Source organism: Pristiophorus japonicus, chromosome 14 (genome assembly GCF_044704955.1).
Source record: "Pristiophorus japonicus isolate sPriJap1 chromosome 14, sPriJap1.hap1, whole genome shotgun sequence".
Taxonomy (NCBI): domain Eukaryota; kingdom Metazoa; phylum Chordata; class Chondrichthyes; family Pristiophoridae; genus Pristiophorus; species Pristiophorus japonicus.
In genome coordinates this window covers 91,661,221-91,681,746 of record NC_091990.1, presented here as the reverse complement: position 1 = coordinate 91,681,746, position 20,526 = coordinate 91,661,221, and the positions used below count along the sequence as shown (strand labels likewise).

Below are 20,526 nucleotides of genomic sequence, written 5' to 3'. Positions count from 1 at the left end.
CATGAATAGGCTGAATGGAAGCCTCCACAACGCCAACAAGGTGTGAATTGCCTTGCATTCATACTTTGTTGGGGACTCTGAGTCATCTGGGTCACCTGAGGCCTGCTGGCAGTTGCAGACTTGTGGGTTCTGCCCTGTACATTTCTGCTCGCAAACACAGTTCCAGTTAATTTATGAACATTGCTCGCACTTGTGTGCTGAGAGATTTGTTTGGTGTTATCACTGGTGGATATAAACGCCTGTGCTATCGCAATGGCCTTACTGAGGGTCGGTGTCTCTTCAGTCAAAAGTTTTCGTAGGATGGTCTCGTGGCCAATGCCCAGTACAACAAAGTCTCTGAGCATTTGCTCCAGGTAGCCATCAAACTCACCATTGTCCTGAAAGTCGCCTTAGCTCGGCGACGTAGCTCGTCACTTCCTGACCTTCAGATCGCTGGCACGTGTAGAACCGATACCTCGCCATCAGCACGCTCTCCCTCGGGTTAAGATGCTCCCGAACCAGTGTACACAGCTCCTCATACGACTTATCTGTGGGTTTCACCGGAGCCAGAAGATTCTTCATGAGGCTGTAGGTCGGTGCCCCGCAGATTGTGAGGAGGACCGCTCTCCTTTTTGCAGTGCTTCCTTCTCCGTCCAGCTCGTTGGCTACAATGTACTGGTCTAGCCGTTCGATATCGGCTTCCCAGTCCTCCCCCTCCGAGAACTTCTCCAGGATGCCCACAGTTTGGTGCACCTTTGCATTGGATTCGTATTCTCATTGCCAGTTATTGTGTTCCTAACACAGATGAGGCTGCACACAGGGAGGTTAAAATAACAGTGACCTCAGTCTTTAATAAGACACTCCAGAGTGAGGAACAGGCCTTAGGGGGCCGGCTTATATACAGTGCTCCCAAAGGATGCTGGGATCCCTTGGGACTTCAGGGGATGAGCTCCCTGTTACGGAACAAGGGAGTGCATGCTTTACAGATACACAACATAACTAATGCCCCAATATGAAATATAAGGAAGGCATTAATCCCCTAGCTAACGGTTTGTGGATTTAGCAATTGCATATGTACATGTCGGTCATTGCCGAGAGCATGCAGAAATCAAGTGGAAAGAGCATGCAGCAAACCAGTCCCACCCACCCCTTCCCTCAACGACTGTCTGTGCCACCCGTGACAGAGTCTGTGCCTCTTGTATTGGATTGTTCAGCCACCAAAGAACTCACTTCAGGAGTGGAAGCAAATCTTCCTCGATTCCAAGGGACTGCCTATGATGATGACAGAAAAAGAAAGGAAAGGAACATAGACTTATGCACGAGCAAGCAGGGACCACACCTGAACATGGGGCAATTTATAAACAAACCTAGAAGGACTGGTTGCCATAACACCGCGAATAATTGAGTGACAGGACGGACGCAGTGACATAACAAGGGCTTCCCATGCTAACACGCAATGGGGAGGAGCTAGATCAATCCCGAGGGAATTTCGTCTATGACTGATTTGTCCGCAGGTAAGCAGCCTGAGAATTCTCTGTGGCTTTCTACCGACTGTTTTCAACCTGATCCACTCTGTCTTACTTACCCGTCTTTTCCCTTGGCCTCTGATGAAGCCCAAGTCAGGGCGAAACGTACGTCAGGCCTCATCGAGAAAACGACACACGCCGATCAACTGAACGATGGACCGAAAACCACATCTTCTAAACCCCCCCGAGTGAGTAAGGACTTTCTTACACATCTACGAGTTTCTGTCTAGCTTCCTTCTGACCCCCCCACCCACAGATCCCGAGGAAAAAGCCCCCACACCAGGGAAAACAATCAGTCCCATTTTCCCCTCCCCCCACCACGTGGCCCAAGTGCCGAGCGATCATACGACGCAGCAGTAAACAAACATCCTCCTCCCCCACGCAGCTCGAGCCCCGATCGACTGCACTGTACAACAAAAAATAAACCTTCCTCTTCCCCACGCGGACCGAGGAACCCGCTAAACAAAATCAACAAAAAAAACTGTTTTCTCTTCACACAAGCCTCCCACACACGCGACCAAAAACCAGACCCACCCCTCAGCAATATGGATTTTTAAAAACACAACCGATCAGAATCCCAATGAATGGACTTTAACGGGCGATCTGAATCATGACAAGCAGACACAAGCAGGGGACGGACAGAAACCCAACAATCTCTCTTAAAACGTAGATGGCTTGAACCACCATGGATTAACCCAAACTATGACCACAGGGAATCACCGGCCCATAAATCAACTCATGGGGGACTGACCCGAACCCTAAGCACACTAAACCTGACCCTAATAATCAACGCCACACCTAGCCCTAACCCTTAGCAACCTAATCCTGACCTTAATAATTAACGTCACTCCTAACACTAACCCTAAACTTCCTAATCCTGACCGTAATAATCAACGCCACTCCTAACCCTAACCCTAAGCACCCTAATTCTGACCCTAATAATCAACGCCACTCCTAACCCTAACTCTAAGCGCCCTAATCTTGACCCTAATAATCAAGGCCACTCAGAAGAGCTGAGGGCCCAGGGGCAGCACTGGTCAGCCCACACTCCAATATGTGTGCGCACTAGGTCCGTGCAGCGGAGCAGGTCTCCAGTCGTCCTGGTTCACCCTTGCCACTGGATAAAGGCCTAGCTCGGTCAAGCCCGTGTGGTGGCTGGTGTGCATCGGTCACCACACGTTAAAAAAATCCACGCATGGCATCTTCCACCCCTGGAGTTCAGCACTGGAATATCGGGTCCTTCTGCGAACTCATTCCTTTTGGTGTGAAAGCAAGGCATTCTCGCTCGAGGGACGGCCTCTGATCATGATGCACACATTCATTATGCCTATCAGATCACAGCACAACTTTAGCCCAAATAGGTTTGCAATTCCACATCACACTTGCTGATCATAAATTCTTTATCAAGTGGAGCTTTGCACCTGCTGATTACTACTGAACAAGCCACAGGAGGTAGGATATCAAAAAAAAAAGTCCATGTATCAACAATCAGCTCAGTTCCTGCCCAGACATACAAATATAGCAGAAGGTATGGCATCTCCTTCTATATTATTAAAGTCTCAGGTCCTCACGTCTGCCTGATGTTGCAAAGTCCCACTAATCAGGTCACACAATCAGGGACCATTTCCTTTCAGCCAATCACATCCACAGCTTCGATTCCCAGAGACTTGCTGAGAGAAAGCTTGCTGGGAACATACAAACTGACTGCAAAAGCTTCTATAGATATGTGAAGAGAAAAAGATTAGTGAAGACAAACGTAGGTCCCTTGCAATCAGAATCAGGTGAATTTATAATGGGGAACAAAAAAATAGCAGACCAATTGAACAAATAGTTTGGTTCTGTCTTCACGAAGGAAGACACAAATAACCTTCCGGAAATACTAGGGGACTGAGGGTCTAGCGAGAAGGAGGAACTGAAGGAAATCTTTATTAGTCAGGAAATTGTGTTAGGGAAATTGATGGGATTGAAGGCCGATAAATCCCCGGGACCTGATAGTCTATATCCCAGAATACTTAAGGAAGTGGCCCTAGAAATAGTGGATGCATTGGTGGTCATTTTCCAACATTCTATAGACTCTGGATCAGTTCCTATGGATTGGAGGGTAGCAAATGTAACACCACTTTTTAAAAAAGGAGGGAGAGAGAAAACAGGGAATTATAGACTGGTTAGCCTGACATCGGTAGTGGGGGAAATGTTGGAATCAATTATTAAAGATGTAATTGCAACGCATTTGGAAAACAGTGACAGGATTGGTCCAAGTCAGCATGGATTTATGAAAGGGAAATCATGCTTGATAAATCTTCTAGAATTTTTTGAGGATGTAACTAGTAGAGTGGACAAGGGAGAACCAGTGGATGTGGTGTATTTGGACTTTCAAAAGGCTTTTGACAAGGTCCCACACAAGAGATTAGTCTGCAAAATTAAAGCACATGGTATTGGGGGATAATGTATTGACGTGGATAGAGAACTGGTTGGCAGACAGGAAGCAGAGAGTCGGAATAAACTGATCCTTTTCAGAATGGCGGACAGTGACTAGTGGGGTGCCGCAGGACTCAATGCTGGGACCCCAGCTATTTACAATATATATCAATGATTTAGATGAAGGAATTGAGTGTAATATCTCCAAGTATGCAGATGACACTAAGCTGGATGGTGGTGTGAGCTGTGAGGAAGATGCTAAGAGGCTGCAGGGTGACTTGGACAGGTTAGGTGAGTGGGCAAATGCATGGCAGATGCAGTGTAATGTGGATAAATGTGAGATTATCCACTTTGGTGACAAAAACAGGAAGGCAGAATATTATCTGAATGGCGGCAGATTAGGAAAAGAGGAGATGCAATGAGACCTGGATGTCATGGTACGTCAGTCATTGAAGGGTGGCATGCAGGTGCAGCAGGCGGTGAAGAAGGCAAATGGCATGTTGGCCTTCATAGCTAGGGGATTTGAGTATAGGAGCAGGGAGGTCTTACTGCAGTTGTACAGGGCCTTGATGAGGCCTCATCTGGAATATTGTGTTCAGTTTTGGTCTCCTAATCTGAGGAAGAACGTTCTTGTTATTGAGTGCAGCAAAGGTTCACCAGACTGATTCCCGGGATGGCAGGACTGACATATGAGGAGAGAGTGGATCAACTGGGCCTTTATTTACTGGAATTTAGAAGAACGAGCGGGGATCTCATAGAAACATATAAAATTCTGACGGGATTGGACAGGTTAGAGGCAGGAAGAATGTTCCCAATGTTGGGGAGGTCCAGACCCAAGGGTCACAGTCTAAGGATAAGGGGTAAGCCATTTAGGACCGAGATGAGGAGAAACTTCTTCACTCAGAGAGTTGTTAACCTGTGGAATTCTGTACCGCAGAGAGTTGTTGATGCCAGTTCATTGGATATATTCAAGAGGGAGTTAGATATGGCCCTTATGGTTAAAAGGATCAAGTGGTATGGAGAGAAAGCAGGAAAGGGGTACTGAGGTGAATAATCAGCCATGATCTTATTGAATGGTGGTGCAGGCCCGAAGGGCCGAATGGCCTACTCCTGTACCTATTTTCTATGTTTCTATGTTTCAACCCGCTTGTTCAACCAACCAGCTCCCAGGACTATTTCAACCCTGCAATATGATTGGCTGTTATTTGAATGGCGCAATCACATTCTACCCCAAAATAATTTCTCTGGAATAAGGTTGCAATGATAGTTCTTCACCAACATCACTACATATCCCTAATGATAAAATGGTAAAATAAACATTAAAAAACACAAATATACCATAAACGTGTCAGCTGTGGCTCAGTGGGTAGCACACTCGCCTCTGTGTCAGAGGGTTGTGGGTTCATATCCCACTCCAGGGACTTGAGCACATAAATCTAGGCTGACACTCCAGTGCAGTGCTGAGGGAGTGCTGCACAGTCGGAAATGCTGTCATTCGAATGAGACATTAAACCGAGGCCCCATCTGCTCTTTCAATTGGACGCAAAAGATCCCAAGGCACTATTTTGAAGAGCAGGGGAGTTATCGCCAGTGTCCTGGCCAATAGTTATCCCTCAATCAACATAACAAAAACAGTTTACCTGGTCATTATCACATTGCTGTTTGTGGGAGCTTGCTGTGCGCAAATTGGCTGCCGCGTTTTCCACATTACAACAGTGACTACACTCCAAATGTACTTCATTCTCTGTAAAGTGCTTTGAGACGTGCGGTGGTCGTGAAAGGTGCTATATAAATGCAAGTCTTTCTTAATCTCATCCATTCCATCACCCAAATGCTCCAATAACCTGTATGGCCCAAAGTTACCTACCAGGCTTTGTCGACAGCCTCGACCCCAATACAGCTTCTCAGCAAACACAGGTTAGGCTACTAATAATTACAGTAGTTATATTATTCAGAAGAATGTTGAAAAGGTTCCTGTTTATTATGTAAAGGCTATTTTAAGTTTGGCTTGGTCAGAATCACCCTCATCTCTGAGTCAGTAGATGGTGGGTTTAAGCAATGAGCATAAGATTTAGGCTGACACTTCAAAGCAGTACTGAGGGTGTTCTGCACTGTCAGATGAGATGTTAAACTGCACTATTCGAATAATTGCAGGGGAATTTTCCCTGGTGTCCTGACCAATGTTTAGCCCCCAACCAACAGATTATCTGGTCATTGATCTGAGTGCTATTTGTGGAACCTTGCTGTGCGCAAGTTGGCTGCTGTGTTTGCCTACATTGCAACAGTGACTACACTTTAAGAAGTAATGCAGTGGCTGAGAAACAAAGTTTGAGTCATCTTCAGGATGTGAAAAGTTCTTTTTTTCAATATATGTAAAAATTTAACATTTTGTTAGGGCTAAGCTATGAAAACTGTCTGAGTGGGATTGCCCCGTGGCTATGTCATTCTTGTGCAAACTGATGCTACCAATTTGGGCTAAACATCTTACTCTGAACACTGCAAGCTGCAGAAGTGACAATTCATTTGGTGGCAGTGCTGAACACTGTTTATTAGGAGTGGATACACAGGAGAAGGAAATGGGGTTGAGAAAAGGAGTGGGAAAGAAGTACTGCAACACACCATAAAAGACTGGAGGATGGAAAGAACAGAAGGAGACAGAGAAAGAGTGAAAGCAGAGAGAGGAAGAAATGATCACAGAGGATATTTCATTTTCAATTTGTCAACGCCGGAAATAGCAGAACACAACATACAACGGCTGGCATTGTGCACTGATTATGTATGGATCAGACATGCTGCTCAATCTATCAATTGGGACAAATACATTGTCATCTGGATAGATCCTAATTAGGCCACTTTGGATTTGGAAGTTGCTTTCCAAAATTCCCCGCCCCGTTCAGGGCAGATAAAATGAATTAACTGGCAAATTACCGCCAGTATTGACAGGGCGGGGAATAAAGGGAAAGTGCCCACTTTTGCCGGAAAAAATCAACAGGGCGGTGTTGGGGGCAGCAGAGGGGCGGAAGCAAATCAGGAGCGGGGCGAAAGGCAGGCGGTGTCATCAGCGCCGCATTGAGCACGCCAGCTCGATGCTGATGATGTCAGCGCGATGCAGACGTCCCTCTCCTTCACTTAAAGGAGAAGGAGGCTACAAAGCCTTCTTGGCACCCACTGGGACTCCAAAGTGGGCTGCGGCCGGGCCAGTGACCTGGCAACCAAGAGGGGGTGCCTGGCTACCTGTTGGTGGCTCGGCCGAACATGTGGCCGCCATTGTCGGCCGACTGCAGAGTCAGCCCACAATTAAAATAAAATGGCTGCCTTGTTGGTTCGCCCTCCCCTTTAAGGGCGGAGGCGGTGCCCAGCCACTAGCAGCTTCCCGCCGCTGGAAGTTGCCGGGGCCACTGACCGGCGGCTGGAGCGTCCAGGCGGGGTGGAAAGCTGTTTCTGCCGCCCCAGACCCGGAGAAAATTCCGGATGGGTCACACCCTCCACCTGCCCCCCGGTCGGTAACGGGCCTTAAAGAAGGGGGCAATTTCTCCCCCATGCCTCTTCAATATAACATTTTTATGTACTTGAATAACTCTTATCCTGCTGAATAAACAGGAACCGCATTCAGTTCATAGCCATTAGAAAGTACTTGCGTTACATAGCATATTCCACATTCTCAGGATGACCCAATGCGCATTACTACCAATTAATTGTGAACACATTTCATCCGAAAGACAGCATCTCCTGCAGTGCAGTGCTCCCTCAGTATCTATCTAGATTAATTCTAGAGTGGAGCTTGAGGCAAGAGTGCTGCCATTGAGCCAAGGCAGCAGTTAAAATAACTCATGTGGAGTAAACAGGAGCCCTATCCATGCTCCTGTGAATAATTTCACTGCTGTCACTTGCAATTATTGTAAAATAAACTGGATATTACTGAACAGAAGTGCACAGCTAGGGGAATGTCTCATTATAAAACACAATAATCAAGCTGACCTTCATGGCAGTGCTATTTTTGTAATTATTTCAAAGGTTTCTTTAAATATCTTCAACTTTTATAGGTTATAAGAGGTTATAAAGAAACAAAAAGACAAATATACAGTGCTTTGCTTTCACTTTGAAATGCCTTCACTATCATTATGTCCCATTCAATAAATAGTTCTCTTCTTTAAATAAAATTTATGCTTCGCTCTATTTTTACATCAAAAAGTGACATGCAGAAGTGTGAAAAACCCTTATCCTTCTAGTCTGTTACGCAGCAGTACATGTGTACATCCCATACTGCCAGCGAGCCAGTTAATGAACAAAGATGAAATCTGTCCCTAATTTCATGGACATAGCCATAACTCAGTGGGTAGCACTCTCGCCCTGAGTCAGAAGGTTGTGGCATCAAGTCCCACTCCAGAGACTTGATCACAAAATCTAGGATGACACTCCAGTGTGGTAATGAGGAGCCGCTGCACTATCGAGGGTACTGTCTTTCAGAGAAGTGAAACCGAGGTTTCATCTGTCCTCCCAGTTGGGCATAAAAGATGGAACAAAGGCCAGGGGAGTATTACCCAATGTCTTGGCCAATATTTATCCTTCAACCAACTCAATCACTAAAACAGATTATCTGGTCATTTATCATACTGCTGATTGTGGGACCTTGCTGTGCACAAGTTGGCTGCCACGTTTCCTACATTACAACAGTGACTGCACTTCATAAGTGCTTAATTGGCTGTAAAGTGCTTTGGGATGTCCTGAGGTTGTGAAAGACACTGTATAAGTGCAAGTCTTTCTTTAATGTGTGGTGAACGAGGACATCCATACTGCAAATGCACACATGCAGCATGATGGTTCTTTCTGTGTATGTCTCAAAACATCGTCAGCAAGTCCCACGGGTGGCTAATGAGCTATTTAGAGTTTTTAATGCTTGTTTTCATTCCAGCTCATTGTAATTTAGTGGATGGCAACCCTGGAGAATGTTGAGGGGGGCAGAGCTGAACATTGGGATGGAAGCAGTGGCAACCACAGTAGGAAAGATGGGATGGAAGCGATGGTACCCGAGGACAACAGAAAGTGACAGTGAACTCTCTGCAAAGGTCGAGCTGTTCGTGGTAATGGATGCAGGTAACCTGGGAAAGGGTAACAGCATGGAGACAGAATGTAGGTAAAGAGGTTGTGTTGAGGCATATTGTCTTCCAGTTTGATTTGCTGATAGCTGGGCACTATGCTTTGGGGCCCTTATCCTCACCTTCAGTTTGCCAAGCAAGCGTTGCTGCACTGAGATGAAGGTGTTAGAGCACCACCTCATCGTGAATGAAAGACTTATTAGCCAGAAGTGAGCTGCCTCCCAATCCCAGGAGAGCAGCTCCATATTACTCCAACACCATTGCCTCCCTGCTGCTTGAATTCTCATTAGGGATGAAGATACTCAAGGGACGACTGAAATTGCCAGGCCTGCGGGATTTACAGGGCGCTTGGGTGGAACTTGCAGCATTAGTGTATGTCTCACAGACTGGAACTGCAGTGAGCGAGAGTAAGTAAATGCACAGACCAGGCAGTGAGAGGCAGATTGCAACAGGGCAAAAATGAGAGAGGGGAGCAGCTGTAAGAAATCAAACGCAACAGAAAAACAAGCAGAGAAGCACATCAACACAGGAAGGAAAAATAGCAAGGAGCAGCAAAGACATGCACACCTGCCAGCAGGTGGTTAAAGTGTCGCAAAGGCCTGGGAGAAGCACAATTGCTTGGCCTCTTAGTTGAGGAATGGTGCGTGGCACAAGAGAAGCTTAAAATGCCAGGCCGCATTTTGCATCTTAATAATGTCATCTGCAAATTGATGCAACAAATGCATCTTTCATCCCATCAGTCTGGCAGGATTCAAACTCAGATAAACGGACAGTAGTGCAACTCATTGTACAACTCCTCTTACATTTATTATTCCAATCATTTTTTTAAATCTCTGTAATGCCTTGTCATTTTTCCCTTTCTAATCGGTTGTTTCCTTTTTGTTTTCCAATAGCTACCCACAACAATGACATTTCACAAAAGCAGCCAATCACCTTCTACTATGAACAGTTTCTGATTCACCAGTCACATTCTACACAAAGCAAACCAATCAGATGAGACAAAAAAAAACAAAGACAGTCGCCACCTTCACCTGACTCCCAGCTTCCCACTCATAAAAGCAACATGTGCCCCGATATTTACGGGGAGGCAAGGAGGGAGCGGTGGCGTGTGTTTAAGGAGGGGAAGGGGAAACACGGAAATGCCAGGAACACAGAAATCATGTCGAATTTAACGACAGGACCTCATTAACATTTTTTACTCTTGTTTCCCGCCCACAGCCCGGCTAAATTGTGATGCTGGCCGGCTGCCGAATGGGAAATCCTGTGGGTACAAGGCTACCACTGGGGACTGCTGAGGACAGTCCCTGGCACTCGAAGAGGCTGGGGCTTGTTGAGGGGGTTCAGAGAGTTACAGCGAGAAGGGACGGAGGGAGCGAGCGAAAGATCGGGGCATAGTGAGGGTGATTGACAGATCGTCGGAGGTTGGGTGCGGACGGTAGCTCAGCAGATCACGGCGTCAGAAGATCGCGGGGGGTTGGCAGAACATGGGAGGATCGGATTATCTCGGGGAGCGTTGGCAGTTCACGGGGGTGGGAAGATCGCAGGGAGGCGAAGGATTACGGCAGAAGATTTACTTGAGGGGCCGGGGAAGCAATCCTGCTCCACCTGGCCCTAAAAGAAAAGCAATTGCCTGCTGGTTCTGGCAGCTCTGGCCTCCCTTCAGCTGCTGGGTTTCCCAAGCCCTGGAAAACCCGGCTGACCAGCATTAAATTTAAATGACTGTGAAAATCTAGGGAACAAAGCCTCATTTAAATATTATAATCACAGACCCGCCTCTCAAGAGCGGGTTACTTGGACGCCCTCAAACACGCCGGCGTTAAACCGGAAGTAAGCGCATTCGTAACGGGTCGAGGTTAGGTTTCACATATTTTATGATTTAACGGCCCTCGACCCTCTCCTGCCCGTTGTGAGTGGGGTTAAAATTACCCCCATAGTTACAGTGTAATAGAAATCGGTTAAGAGCTCTGTTGAAATAGAGAAAGGAGTTTGATATAATCACATTAAGGGATCATACAAAATATTGTTCAGTGTAATTACCAGCCTCACAACTTCATAGAGTTTGGTGGAATCTGAACAATTCAAAAACTATCGACGTATTATAGACGCAAGATGCAGAGGAAAACCTTGATGTATCATATTATATATAAAGTGAAATCACTACATAATCCTCCAGAACCTGCCTCATTTGGTTTCCATGTAATACAAAAAATCAGGCTGGCAATTATGTTTGTTGTTATGGTATTTTGAAATGATAACTTCTTTTTATTACCAGTGCTGTGATCAGTGTGTTTCATCCCCACACAGACAGAATACAACTGTTGTGCTCAAGGAGAGGTTTGGATAAAAACTAATTGCACAGCAGAGGCAAAGATTTTGTTGAAAGTCATCCCAAAACCATGGGATGTAGTTAAAAATTATGTTTGTGGTATGAGCAAAAGGTTCGCTAGAACGTTCTCTAATGCCTATTCTTACCATAAGTAACAGTCCCAAGGTTTCTAACAAGAAGCAGTTTTGCTAATGATAAGTTACCTTCCAGGACCGTGTTTATTCTCAACAATATGGTTAGGTGTACGTTCCTGATCATAGTAGGGGCTTCAAATTTATTATTTTTATTGTTTTAGGATATTTTTCCCCATAGTGAGTTAATGCACCCTCTTTTTTTCAGTTTTGTTCCTTTCCAGTTCCTCTCTCCTGGTTCGTTCTCTTTTATAGCCAGGCAGGATCAATGGATGGCCAGACTACTGCCACTTCTCGTCTTGACATGCCAGGACCTGCTGAAAGGACACATTTCTGATTTATCCTCGCTCCTTCCTCCAGACTCTCGTTCTAACCTGCCCGCTCAGTGTGGCTGATATTGGGAACTCAGTGGTAGCACCCTCACCTCTGAGTCAGAAGGTTGTGGGTTCAAGTCCCACTCCAGGAACTTGAGCACATAATTTAAGCTGACATTCCAGTGCAGTACTGAGGGAGTGCTACACTGTCGGAGGTGCTGTCTTCGGATGAGACGTTAAATCGAGGCCCCAACTGCTCTCTCAGGTGGATGTAAAAGATCCCATGGTACTATTTGAAGACCAAAGAAATTTTAACCAGTATCCTGGCCAATATTTATCCCTCAACCAAAATTACTAAAACAGATTAACTGCTTGTTGATTGTGGGAGCTTGATGTGTGCAAAATGACATTCACGTTTCCTACATTGCAACAGTGACTACAGGACGAACGAGAAATTGTTCAACCTCTGTCGCCTCCAGTCGAGCATGAAGGTTGCCCCAACCTCTGTCACTGAATTACAGTATGCAGACGACACTCACGTTTGCACACACTCATAAGCCGAACTCCAAACTATCGTGGACACCTTCACTGAAGCATACGAGAGTATGGGCCTTACATTAAACATCAGTAAGACCAACATCTCTGTATATCTAACTTTTGCTGTGAACAAATTCCATCCGTGTAATCAACTGTATAGCTATCATTAACACAGTTTTAATGGAAAATGTTCGATCACAAAGATCAACTAAATCCTCCAAGCTAGGTCCCAGCAATTCGAGTACCATGGCATTGTTAGGGGGCCTACAGACTATGCCCACCAGTGACATTTCCCCCTTATTATTCCTTATCTCCACCCAAACTGTTTCAACATCCTGATCATTTGAGCCAATATCGTTTCTCACTATTGCAGTGATTCCATCCTTTATCAACAGAGCTACCCCACCTCCTTTTCCTTTCTGTCTGTCCTTCCGAATTGTCAAATACCCCTGAATGTTTCGTTCCCAGTCTTGGTCACCTTACAATGGACTACACCAATTCGCCACCTCTGATACAGGATTTGCGTTTAACTTCCAATGCAGACAGCTCTATTGATGGTTCAGTGAGTTTACCAGTAAGTAGCTGAGCCATACAGACATCAATGTGCCTGTAAATACATAACTTTCTGTGCACAGCCCCAGTTTTAAAGGGAGACATAATTACTATCAATTTGTTCAACACCTTTTAAAATATCGGCACATCAATCCGGTAGTAAATAGCTTAGGATAGGATATGTACTTTTTTAATAAAGATAATTGATCATAAAGTGAACACTCAAGTAGTTAAGTGGAAAATAATTATCTTCTTCCCCATCTCCTCCCAGACATGGTACTGGGGTAATGGCCTTTACTTAAATTGTGAAGTTTCCGAAGAACCTTTTAGCTGCAATCTGGATTACCCATGGGAAACAGAACTACAGTAATTACTTAACATCTCCTCTCCTAACTTCTCAATATCAATTTCCAGACTTGTAAAGTGAAACACAAGCTGAGACAACACCTCGGTCTCACTGTGCGATTAAAAATTAATTTTAGAAATCTGGATTTTCAGTATATCCTTGATAATAACGCAGTCTGAATTGCAGTACCATTGTGTCCTCTTGTACACCCCCGCTTACCACCACCCCTCCATTGGTGGCCTTGCCTTAGCTGTCTTGGCCCTAAGATCTGGAATTCTTTCCCTAAACCTCTTCACCTCTCCATCTCTCTCTCTCCTCCTTTAAGATGCTCCTTGAAACCTACCCCTTTGACCAAGCTTTTGGGTCATCTCTCCTAATATCTTATGTGGCTCGTGTCAAATGATGTCTGATTGCGGTCCTTGAAGCACCATTGAACGTTTTACTATATAAATGCAAGTTGTTGTTGTTATTACAGTCCAACAATCAGGTCTGACAAGACACACCACAGGATTAGTGGGAGTTGGAAATGTTATTTTCTTTTTGTTCAAAGTCAAGAATTGACTCTGCTCCAAAGAGATAAATATTTTCATTCTTTCACCCATTCTCCCCAGTTTTCTACCCCGCACACCTCCCTAAAGGCAGTGACTCATGATGAGGTGGGATTCCATGGGGCTATATTAACTGGAGGCAGGACACTCTGGGCATTGATAGTGGCATCCCAACTATTATTCCTAAAGCCTTAGAAACGAGGTGTGTTAAATAAATCCCTTTTAACCTGACAATGCAATACAAAAAGCTAACACAGTGGATTTTTGAATTATCCACACTCCCCATTAACCACATTTTTGAATATCCACAGGAATCTTTTGTGGGAATCCAGGCTTAGTGTTGCATTTAGCAGATAAAAACACAACTGAGCTTTTTTAATATTTTTTTTTCACCCTTGACCCAACAGGATGAGACACTGCTCCTGTCGGAGCTTTAGTTTATCTAGCCTCGGACTAGAAGACCAGTGGCACCAGGGCTTCAGGTCTGGGGGACCAGCAAGAGTTGAACTGCCAATATTTTCAATAAGAACATCTCATTTCTAAAATGGAAAAACAAGGGTCTTAATTGCAGGTGCAAGGGTCTCAGTAGACCAATCAGAACCTAAAAACCCCACTGTGATTGACTAAGTACTTGTGTTTGAGGCTGTTCAGAGAAGGTTCACTGGGTTGATTCTGGAGATGAGGGGGTTGACTTATGAGGATAGGTTGAGTAGTTTGGGCCTATACACATTGGAGTTCAGAAGAATGAGAGGTAATCTTATCGAAACATATAAGATAATGAGGGGGCTCGACAAGGTGGATGCAGAGAGGCTACTTCCACTCATAGGGGAAACTAAAACTAAAATTAGGGGACATAGTCTCAGAATAAGGGGCCACCCATTTAAAACTGAGATGACGAAGAATTTCTTCTCTCAGAGGGTCGTAAATCTATGGAATTCTCTGCCCCAGAGAGCTGTGGAGGCTGGGTCATTGAATATATTTAAGGTGGAGATAGACAGATTTTTGAGTGATAAGGGAATAAAGAGTTATGGAGAGCGGGCGGGGGAGTGGAGCTGAGTCCGTGATCAGATCAGCCATAATCTTATTAAATGGCGGAGCAGGCTCGAGGGGCCAGGTGGCCTACTCCTGCTATTTCTTATGTTCTTAAGTATTGCGGATTTTCCATTAGATGTAACATTGGCTAAGTTGACAACACCACACTCTGCTTTTGCACATACTATCTAGGCTGATATCTCAGTGCAGTAGCAGGGTTTGCCGTCCTTCAGATGGAGCATTAAATCGAGGCAGAGTCTGCCTGAATAATCCAATGACCCTATTTGAAGAAGGAAAAGGAGTCTTCTCTTTGTCCACAGCAACATTTGCCCCTCAATCATGACCATCAAAAGCAGAGTCTCTGGCCATTTATTCACTTGCTGTTTGTGAGACCTTGCTGCATGCAAATTGGCTGCCATATTTGCCTACGTAACAACAGTGACTGACTTCCAAAGTAATTCATTGTTTGCAAAGCACTTTGGGACAGATGTCATAAGGTTTTATGGAAATGCAAAGTTTTTTTCCTGCCTTTTTTTTCATATTCACTAATTATTATTTCCTGTCCAGGTTGGGTGGGGCGGGGGAGGTACGGATGAGAGTTTCAGCAGCAGATAGAAGTAGGCTGCCTTGGTGATGAAGATGATATGGGGTTGGAGCTCATCTCGGGGTCAAATAGGATGCCAAAGTTGCAAACGGTCTGGTTCAGCCTCAGAGAGTGGCCAGGGAGAGGGGTGGAGTCGGTGGCTAGGGAATGGAGTTTATGGCGGGGACAGAAGATAATGGAAATTTCTGCTCACCCAATAGTGGAGATCGGACAAGCAGCATGAAAAACCAGAGGCAGTAGAGAGGTCGAGAGAAGTGGTGGTGAGGTAGAGCTGGGTGTTGTCAGCGTACATATGGAACCTGATGTGTTTTCAGATGATGATGCTGAGGGGTAAGCATGTAGATGAGAACTAGGAGTGGACCAAGGATAGATCCTTGGGAACTCCAGAGGCAATGGTGTGGAAGAGGGAAGAGAATCCATTGCTGGTGATTTTTTGGCTGTGACTGGATAGGTAGGAACAGAACTAGACGCAGCCAGTCCCAGCCAGCTGGACAAAGGGTGACGAGGATGAACCATGTTTTTACTCCAGAAAGATGGTATTACGAGGGGACCATATTGAGGTATACAAAATAACCAACAATATTACTTGAAGCAAACCGAGCCAGTAGACTCTAAGAGCAAAAATAGAAATTAGCGAAAAATCAGAAGAGATAACAGAAAAGAAAATCTTTATTTAAAGAATAGTTAATATTTGGAATAATTTACCAACCAAGGTAATGTAGTTAAAAATGTTCTTGTTCAATATACAATTAAATGCATGATTGGAGAGTTAATGTAGAACTTCAATGGGTTGAATAGCTTTTTCTCATTGCTGACTTCATATGCTCTATATATAGAGAATAAAAGATACCTGGGAGGTACAATCATTTATGTACAGAATAATGGACAACTTAGAGTGAGCTACAGGCTGGAATCTAATGGAGGGGTTCAGGCAGTTTACATATAGAATAATAGACACCTGTGTTACTGGCTCGATTCTAATCGAAGGGTTCAGTTAATATTATAATGCTTTATCATCATCATCATAGGCAGTCCCTCGGAATCGAGGAAGACTTGCTTCCACTTTTAGAATGAGTCCTTACGTGGCTGAACAGTCCAATACGAGAGCCACAGTCCCTGCCACAGGTGCGACAGACAGTCATTCAGGGTAAGGGAGGGTGGGACAGGTTTGCCGAACGTTCTTTCCGCTGCCTGCGCTTGTTTTTCGAGGTTAGAGTAAAAACCCTCTTTGGTCTCATCCGTTGCATCGAGTGTTGGGGCAGACGCACTGATGACTGTGGCGCATTGGTTCCGGGATAGGGTGAGTCGAAGAATCATGAGGCGTTCGTTAACCCCGCAGGGAAAGTCTTTGAGGCGGTCAACCAGCTCGTTTTTGATGGCAAAGCTGACTCCGTGAAGGCGGCGTTCTTCCTCTGGTTTCCCTTTCCAGAAAAAGGTGTAACCTCCACCTTGTTCCTTGAGCTGGCTTTCCCCTGCCTGCTGGGTCTCGCTTAGGGTGGCAATGTCGATGTCAAAGCGTCTAAGTTCCTGGGTAACTATGGCGGTGCGGCGTTCCGGCCTGTCGCTGTTGGAGTTGTCCATGAGGGTCCTGACGTTCCAGGTCCTAAACTTCATGTTAACGGAGTGGAAGATGCCTGTGCGTGAGTTCTTTTAACGTGGGGTGGCCGTTGCACACCGGCAACTACACGGGCTTATCAGAACTAGGTCTTGGTCCAGTGGCAAGGGGGTCCAAGACGACTGGAGACCTGGCACTGCTGTATGAGCCTAATTGCCTACGGCGAGATGTTGACCGCAAGCTCGGCGCCGAGTAGCGCCCTTGATGGTAGGTAGTCCAAGGCTTGGTTGAGGGCAGGTATTGGGAGGGTCAGTGGTCCGCTGGAGTTCGGTGCGGGAGGTTAGTAAGGAGTGGGAGAGTGGAAGAGTCACAGTCATGATGCTCACCAGTTAGAAGAGGGAGGTCACGAGTGGGGAAGGAGAGGTCCAGCCGTCGTCGAGGAGAAGAGGCCCGACCGCCACTGGAGGAATGTAGGCCTGCCGCTGGAAGGGAGAAGGTCCATCGCTGGAGGGATGTAGGACTGCCGCTGGAGGGATGAAGGTCCGTCGCTGGAGGGATGTAGGACTGCCGCTGGAGGGATGAAGTCCCGCCACTGGAGGAATGTAGGCCTGCCGCTGGAGGGATGTAGGACTGCCGCTGGAGGGATGTAGGACTGCCGCTGGAGGGATGAAGGTCCGTCGCTGGAGGGCAGAAGTCCCGCCACTGGAGGGATGCAGGCCCATCACTGGAGGGATGGAGGCCCATCGCTGGAGGGATGGAGGCCCGCCACTGGAGGGGTGTGATGTCCTGGTCGGAGGCTTACTTGCTCACCGGGCATCGTCATGGATCAAGGAACCCGGTCGTCGTCGCTGATGAGGCCAGAGGTAGGCCTGAACTCATGGAATTCGCAGGGTTGGGTTTAGAACAGGGGTTTTAGTGTCCAAGACCCCCTATTAGGGTCTATTAGGGCTAGGGGAGGTTTAGACAGTGAGAGGGGGGAGGCTGGGGGTGGAAAGTTGCTGGATGGCAGAAGATGGTAGTTGTTCAGCAGGGAAGCTCCCTGGGGAGATGCCATCCCGGCGACCATCTTTACATCCAAGCTTTATAACCATTCTCTGGACTCCCCGGTTTATGTCACACCCTTTAATTCATTCCCCAGTACGCAATGTTGTTTCAGATATACATTGTTTTTTTATTATTATTTTGTTTGTAGGATTTTCTTGTGCTGGTAACTGTTGTGCACATATATGCTACATAATATATGTGCAATGACATTCAGGAAAAAGTGCCTTAATTGCATGCGATGACTGATAATAGGATATTAATGACCATTGCAGAACAATAGGTTCACTAGCTCTCATTAATACGCTATTACGCTGAAAGAAATGCAGAAACAGACATAGGAAACAAGCACTAAAAGACACTGTAAAGGAGTCTGTAATGTTCCCTTTATATTGCAGGAACCATTTAGCACCCTTGTTATAATTCTAATGCTAAGCTCAAAAGTCTGCTTCCGTGGGCAAGCGTTTGCCCCCTGTGACCGTGACTGTATGCACAAGGTAATCTGGGATAGCGTGCCCTCGGTGGAGATAAACTGTTACTCGATCACCAGCAGAAATTCCACTGAGTCCCATAGCACTTAAGAAGATGGACATCAGCTGTGCCAGATACTCTTTGTAACAAACTAAACTACTAAACAGATTAATTTATATATATCATTATCGAGAGAAACAAGTAGAAAAGGCAAGATGCTGAAATTAATCTAAAAATGGGAGCGATCCACCCAGCTCATGAAGAGGTAAACAAACCAACCAGAGGAGGTCCTGTACTTGTACAGGATCTCCTCGTTGTAGAAGTTGGAATAAGACAAATATTTTTCAGAGAAATGGTGTTCCAAATACTTGATGAAGCAGCAGAGTGCACTCTTTGCCCATGGGAGTAATGCCCATTCACGCCCAGCACATTCGCTCACCTACCAGGAGTGTATTTATGTGCAAGCTGCGTATGATTTCCCAGCCAATCATTTTAATGCTTTCTTCTGTAGATAATTATTCATGAATAAACCTGTTTCGTAGTTTAGCTAGTTACAAAAAGTGTCTAGCATGGCCGATATCCAGCTTCTCAAGCACAGCCCTTGCCCCAATTTCTGATATGCATTTGTCAGGTATTTTGGACTTTCCACACCTTATTAATCCTTGACTGTTTTGATTTTCATGTCCTAGACCACACCCATGGGTAAGTCCCAACTACCCTGGCCTATGAGAATGTCTATCTTTACCTGGATATCTAGGAAAGCTTTAAGTATTGGCCCAGGTTAACAAACAGCAAGTTTTTTTTAACGGTTCTGAGGTACTGAACTATCTTATGGCACCATAAGACTTCCATTCACTCTTCAAAGGTGAATAGTGACTGACAATAGACTTCCTGATCACGTTATCTGGGTGTCTCAGTGCAGGGGCATTGTAAGAATAAAAGTGTTTAGTAATGATAAAATTGATTTTGTATATATATATATATAAATGTTAAAAGTGTAGATTATACAGAAAGGCTGCAGTGTTGAAAGAAACAAAATGGATGGCTTCCCCAAGTTCATGTCTCCATGGCTTTGAAACTCACCAAACTAGAAAAGATGTGAATTGGAAAACCATTAACCTAATCAAGGAATGGCACCGGCCCTCCAGACAGACACATGTATGAGGAGAAGCCAATCAGGAATGGCCCTGGAACCAAGACCCAATCCTGAGGCTTTCTGAGCAACAATGGCCTTAAGGGGTATAATAAGTCAAGCTAAAGATTGCTAAGTCTCTTCTCTCTTTTCTTAAGCACACGGCAAAAGCAGGACCTCCCTCTACAGACAAAGGAGCAGGCCATGTGCCAGAGGGAAGTGAAGTGTACCTTTATTATTGTATCTGTTGTAACTAAGTAGATCTGTAGGATTGCTGATGACTGCTGATAGATGTGCATGTGTGTGTGTTTAATAAACTATTCCAAATTGTTTTAAAAGAATCGGTCTTGCTGTCAATTTAATGCCAGGGATTTAGAAATCTTAGAAAATTGGGGCCTCGTCTGGGATCTGGCGAGACAGCTTTTGATCATTCTTTTGAACAATTGGAAATCTCGGAGTTGCGATTCTAACCTGTGTTGCGAAGTGTAAACTATAAACTTTTAAACGAATCAGGAGAAGTTGCGTCTTAAGGAGAAGTAGTCTCGATAGTTAGAACTGTTTAAATGGGGATCCACCAGTAGTTAAATTCAAGAGGCACAGGATGAAGGGATCGGTCATTTACAGAAAGCTAGCAAAATATATACAGACAGTCTATGAGGAGAAAGTATACAAGAAGGTATCTATAAAGGACATACAAGAGTTACAGGCACAGGCACCGTACTTCCGTAAGGGCCAACACGCGTCCTTTGGGAGTTTGTGGCATTTATCAAGGAGAAAGTAAATCAAGGAGAACTAAGGGCAAACAGTCCCTTGGCATTCTGCGCACTTTACTGCGCTCAGAGAGATGAGGAATTAATGAGGCAGAATGCAAAAGAGATTCAAAATTCAAGGGAAGTGATACAAAATTTAAAATACCAA

General features: G+C 45.3%; 1 long non-coding RNA gene across 2 annotated transcripts; it reads left to right on the top strand.

The window, feature by feature from the left end:
- The first annotated feature begins 289 nt into the window (after window positions 1-289).
- On the top strand, window positions 290-19,884 carry LOC139279982 (uncharacterized). Of its 2 annotated transcripts, none has more exons than XR_011596571.1 (4): window positions 290-1,493; window positions 1,593-1,693; window positions 8,836-9,017; window positions 19,767-19,884. It is a non-coding gene; the product is annotated as an uncharacterized lncRNA (long non-coding RNA). The 2 variants fall into 2 exon arrangements; XR_011596572.1 differs by lacking the exon at window positions 19,767-19,884 and adding an exon at window positions 9,913-10,337.
- Window positions 19,885-20,526: the final 642 nt, after the last annotated feature.